Consider the following 6,349-nt stretch of genomic DNA (forward strand, 5'->3'; position numbering starts at 1 on the left):
ATAGAAAGTGAGCTGTGTGGTCAGAGGATGTTCTGGAGGTTGAAATTCTGGAAGAGTACAAAGCAATAGTAAGGTAAGAGTAGGCAGTGGGTGGAGGTTGAGAGGTGAGATAAGGAAACCATGGTAGAAGCAGAGAACTCAAGATGAAAGGGCACATCTGTCCTCGGAGCTTGATCTGTTGCTCTAAAGCATTTATCAGTCTGCCCATCCTGAATGAGACCTCCGTGTCTTTCCAGCATTTTGGGCCTATTGAACCTGCCTGTGAATCCCACTCAGTCTCTGACTTGGGCAGCCAGCCCTGAGCATCTCAGTGCTAAGACTACTTTGCCGATGCTGGTGGTCCCCCGCTCTGGCCGGTTCTGTAAGTCCTCAGCTAACTTTGGAGAATTCAAGAACTTCTGAACCCTAAGTAACCCTGGGATCCACCATTGTTCTAACTAGTTTCACATCACCCCTCTTCATGAGCACACAACCATATTGCAGCCCCAAGACTGACTATGTTCTGGATGACTGCACAGGGAGCCCATCTGTCCTGGACAGTCCCCTTACTCCATCTGACACAGCCTCCCTCGGGCTCTCTGAGACCTGGGACTCCAGACCTACTTCTTGGTATGTTAAAGGAGAAAATGAATTTAGATAATCCTTTAGTCTTTCATAAGGCCTTGCTTTCAAGAGTATCTTTTACAAAGGTCACCCTTGAGAGAAAGTTGATTTATAGGATTCTTTGCCCTCTGGGAAACTACACCCACATTTTACTGGTTCGATTAACCTTGAAGTCCCAGCAGTAGGAGGTGAATAAAAATTCAGGGACAAATTAAAATCCATTGGCCAAATATTAGTAAAAATGCTACTCTGTTTTGTTAATTTTGAGACCCTGTGGCATATTGGAAAGTGAACTGATATCAAAAGACAGGAATGTTAGCTCAGCGCAGAAAGTGACTTTCTGTGTGACCTTGAGTAATTCACTTAATTTCTCCCAGGTGCAAGTTCCTCATCTGGAAAATGAGGGTGTTGGCCTAGGTGAACTCTAAGGCACCTTCCAGCTTCAGCAACCTAGACCCTTAAATAGGGCTAAAAGGCGAAGACAATATCATGATCTATTGATAAGTCAGGTTTTAAAAATGTTTTCACTAATCTTGGCTTTTATATTATTCAAGGTCATTGGACAAAGAACACAGTGTGCACAAAAGGCCTATAGATTTTGATGTTTCAGTTGTTTCAAAGACAGCAGATAGATATATGTGTATATGGGGTACTACTGGATCTGAAATAATATAGTCAAAAGCATCCTAGACCTTCAGAAAATATATGGCTGGACATTTTTAATGAAACATTGATAAATTGGCTTTTATTTATGACTTGTCATTAATGAACAATAATTTAAAAGAATCAAATAAGCCTGCGGAGAAAAGTAAAATGTTTGGAGAGATCTTCTTTTAAGTATTATTCTTAATATTCTAGTCTGTGGTGCCAGACTAGACACTAATGATTTATTTTATTATTTACTCTTTCAATAACAGTGAAATGAGCTTCCCTCATGCATCTAAGTATATTCTGATCATTTTGCCACTTGAACAGAATCTTCAAATACAGCACTTCTCTGTATAGGTGTATATTGCAGTACCTGGAAAACAACTCTCCATTGAGCAAAGTGATACAGAAGATGAAACCAAAAAATTGAGATGCAATTCCTGAGCTCCATCCAAACTTGGCCAACTGTAGCTGTATATTCTTATGCAAGTTATTATTCACTCTAGGCCTTGTGTTTCTCATGTGAGTTTGACAAAGATGGTGACTGCAGTCCTTTCCATATTTTCTTATGATGGCCCTAGAACGTAAATGCAATGCCTAAATTGGTATGAGTGCAATTGTATGCCACTTCTGAGATACTTATTGATGTGTGCCTTCTCATTATTCCACCTGTACACAAATCAGCATTTCAGCTTCAGGGAATGAAATGAGGAGAATTAGGCCCTTGCTCTGGATTCGATATTGGCTTAAGATAATGTTGTGGCTAGTTTTATCTATCCAGAACACTAAAACTTTCTCTAAATCAGCAATAAGGCTATCAATCATGTGTTCGCTGGAGTAGTACTTTTAGTTTCCTTTAAGAACTTTGCATTTGCAGTCACAACTTGGCTAAGTGTTTGGTTCAAGAAGCCTAGCTTTCAACCCATCTCTGCTTTTGACGCCTTCTTTATGAAGCTTAATCATCCCTAGCTTTTGATTTAAAGAGACCTGTGACTCTTCCTTTCACTTGAACTCTTAGAGGCCATTGCAGGGTTCTTAACTGGCCTAATTCCAACGCAGCTGTCACTCAGAGAATAGGGAGGCCTGAGGAGAGAAAGAAAGATGGGGGAATGGCTTGTCATTGGAGCAGCCAGAACACACATAACACTTACTGGGTTCCCCATTTCATATGGGCATGGTTCACGGCATCCCCCAAACAATAACAACAGTAACACTAAACATTACTGATCACAGATCACCATAACAAATATAATAATAATGGAAAAGGTAGAACTAGTGTGAGAATTACCACAATGTGACACAGAAAGGAAGTGAGTACATGGTGCTAGAAAAAAATAGTGCTGATAAATTTGCTCGATATACAGGTGCCACAAACCTTTGTGAAGAAAAACCCGCAATATATTTGAAGCACAATAAAGGCAAGCACAATAAAAAAGGTATGTCTGCACACATTTATTACAACAGCAATATTGCTACTAAATATTTGCTATAGGGTAAATGCAAAGCTTTCCTACAAACACCTGTCAATGTGTCAGGTGTGTTTATTTGGAACCCAATGAGCAGGGACCAGGCACTAGACATCCAGGTCTTGCCCTCCAGGATTGAAAGTTAAATTAGCCAAAGGAAAAAAAAAAAAAAAATGATCAGTCATACTACTGCCTGCTTTGTACGAGACATTTTTGTCAGAACTTAAAAAGTAAAAGAAAAAAATGCGAAGACAAATAATTGGGTGTCTGGTTGGCTAGGGATCTGACACGCTTCTTTTAGGTGGTGCTTTTCCTTGCAGACAGACACTACGTGCAATTTTGCCTCAGCAGAGAATGTCACATTTGCTGAGCTGGCTGCAAGCTGCTGGGCCCTACTGCTATCAGGCCTTCAGCAGACAAAGGGCAAAATGGATTTAGAGGGTGGCAGCTGGTGCAGGAGATCTCTGGCTGCAAGCCCCAGAGCCCAGTGTTGTGGCCGCAATCTACCTGATCCTGGTAGTCTGCAGAAATGGCACAGTACGCAGCAGGAGGTCCAGCTGCTGCTGCTAGTGGAGCGCAGCCTCCAGCAGCTCACAGATGTGAACAGGTGCTCTTTCTACCACTCCCTGCCTATTCTAGGGCTCCTTATTACTAGCCACTAACAAACAAGAAATCAATATCCACATCAGCTTCATGCCACTGGAGTTCTGGAAAGCAATTTGGTTCCAGGAAATCTAAATAGTTTTGTGACTGTGAGTGCCAGTTACAGAGTCATCATGCAAAAAGATGAAGAGTGCAGTGGGAGGGTACTGATAAAGTCCAGGGGAATGAGAGTACCCACTAAAACAGATGTGAGCTCCATGTCAGAGTGCAAATATGGGCCCTGAGCCTCCTGGGCAATAAGAACTAAAACTCAAGCGTATCCATGAGGGAGTGACTTGGAGTGGAAGTTGAGCTAGGATCAAGGAAAAGAGGGACTACACTAAAGTCTTATGAATTGGATAAGGCATATAAGGAAGTGAGGAAGGAGTGGGGGAGGGAGGGGCACTTCATAATGTGTATATGTGTGTATTTGTATATATACACCTATTCATATATATAACATATATACACATCAATAACACATATATACACATTATATATATTATATATGAGCATATGTATACACATATGCACACACAAATCTACACATACATACATGAGAGAGAGAGAGAAGTTTTATAATTTTAAACATGGAAAAAAATAAAAATGACACTCCCCAAATTGTTAATAATGGTTAATTTTATGGGGTGTAATTATATAGGCTAAAGGAAATTTTAAAGTTTCACACAATTCTAAAGGTTGTAAGAATAGTAATAAATTTGGATAGTAAAATTTGTTTAGCATTTTTCATGTAAAAATACAAACATACACAGAGATATATATACCTATAACTTCCTACTGGAATCTGAATGTTTGTCATCCCCAAACTCCTAAGTTGACATCCTAATCCCCAAGGTAACGGTATTAGGAGGCGGAGCCTTGTAGAAGGTGATTAGATCATAATGGCAGAACCTTCATGAATGGGATTTGTGCCCTTATATAAAAAACTGCAGAAAGCTAGCTAGTCCCTTCCACCGTTTGAAAACACAAGAAGATGACACCACCTATGAATAGAAAATGGTCTTCACCAATACCGAATCTATTGGTGCCTTGATCTTGGACTTCCAGCCTCCAGAACTCTGAGAAATAAATTTCTGTTGTTTATAAGCCAACCAGTCCATGGTATTTTGTTATGGCAGCTTGAGTTAACTAAGACAAATTGATGCATTAAATTCCTACATTTTAGCCAATGGAGACCTATACTTTAGTTCAAGGTTTGCTTTCTATTTGTAAATCAAGCTTATCTCTTTTTCCAAATAAACACCGTAATAGGTATTTAGCTCTATTGGGAAGGTTTGAATACTATAAAAGCGAGACGATGGTACTAGGAACCAGAGCAAAAGCGGGAAAGAAAGAACCAACAAAGAGGCAGGCCGAGAGCAGTGCCTCACGCCTGGAATCCCAGCACTTTGGGAGGCTGAGGCGGGCAGATGACAAGGTCAGAAGTTCAAGACCAGGCTGACCAACAAGGTGAGACCTCGTCTCTACTAAAAATACAAAAAAAAAAAAAAAAAAAATTAGCTGGGCATGGTGGCACACACCTGTAATTCCAGTAATCCAGGGGGTTGGGGGCGGGAAATGCCTGAACCTGTGAGGCAGAGGTTCAGGGAGCTGGGATCCTGGCCCTTGCCCCCAACCTGGGGAAAAACCGGGACCCCTGTTCCCAAAAAAAAAAAAAAAAAAAAGGGGCAGAGGGAGAGCAGAGAAATAGAGAAATAAGAAGGAAGTTGGGAGTAAGCGAGATCATGTTGTCTCCTATACTAGTTGGAGGCTAGTCATAGAGCTAAGTTCTGTAACCAAACCTGGGACTAGAAGGTGATGACTATCTGGTTGTCACAGATCTGTGTCCATCACATAAAATGATTTGATGTGAGAGATAAAACAAATTACCAAATGGATATATTCCTCCATCAATGTATCTTTATTGAGCATTTAGTTTGTACTTATTTTTGTATGAGACACAGAATAGAAGCAAAGATAACAAAGATGGAAATTCTTGCTCTTGCAATATGCTTGTAAGAGACTCATTCACATAAGCAAGCAATGTCACGTTAAGAGCTTGAAACTGGAGTTTTTACACCGTGGAAATTGGCAAATGCCACTAATTATAGTTTGAGCTGTTTTGCTCATTGTCATGACATAGGAAAGTTATGAAGAGAATGTTAATAATACTGATTAAAGTTAAAAGTATACCTTGTCAGTAGCCATTACATTGTGAATAGTACAATGAAATTAAGAAAACATATTTGAAAACAATTATCCAATTGACCCAAGAAGTCACACACATCACATTGACAAACAAGTTCCGACAAACATTTTAATAACATTGCTATTGTATTACTTTATGATTACTGTAAAAAATGAATGACAATGACCCACAGGCCACATCCAGTCTGCTGGCTGCTTTTGTACAGATTGAGAGCTCAGAATGGTTCTTACATTTTTTAATGGCTGAAAATAAAGTAAAAAGTGAAATAAGATGAAAAGAAAAATATTTCATGACACATGAAAAGTTTATGAAATTCAAATATTTTAGTGTCCATAAATAAAGTTTTATTGAAACATCACCATGTTCATTCATTTGCATATTGTCTATGGCTGCCTTCAGGTTGCAATGTTGACTTGAGTAGCTATGACAGAGAATGTATGACCACAAGGCCTAAAATATTTACTGTCTGGCCTTTTATAGAAAAAGAAATATGGGCTTTTGTTCCTATTTGGTAGTAGTTGGTGACACTATCCTCTTTTTACCACCCTACACAACTCCATTTGCCTGGCTCCCCAAGCAGCTTGTGAAATTCGCAAGGTTTGGAATCTGAAGTGTTCACCCCATTTACTCAGAATCAGGGACAAACAGCCCCCCATCACAGGCATTGAGCACTTCTAGAATAAATGGTAGTACATTTAGATGAGAAAATCTGTTACCATTTTAATTCCATATTCCACACAAAGGTGGTTTTAGCTATTAGAGGGCTTAACATTCCGCTTCC

General features: G+C 39.7%; 1 long non-coding RNA gene across 1 annotated transcript; it reads right to left on the reverse strand.

The window, feature by feature from the left end:
* Positions 1–701: 701 nt before the first annotated feature.
* LOC116271468 lies at positions 702–4,830 on the reverse strand. Its single transcript, XR_004180054.1, has 2 exons — positions 4,145–4,830; positions 702–1,828 (listed from the first exon to the last, which is right to left on the reverse strand). It is a non-coding gene; the product is annotated as an uncharacterized LOC116271468 (long non-coding RNA).
* Positions 4,831–6,349: the final 1,519 nt, after the last annotated feature.

This window comes from Papio anubis, chromosome 19 (assembly GCF_008728515.1).
Source record: "Papio anubis isolate 15944 chromosome 19, Panubis1.0, whole genome shotgun sequence".
Taxonomy (NCBI): Eukaryota; Metazoa; Chordata; class Mammalia; order Primates; family Cercopithecidae; genus Papio; species Papio anubis.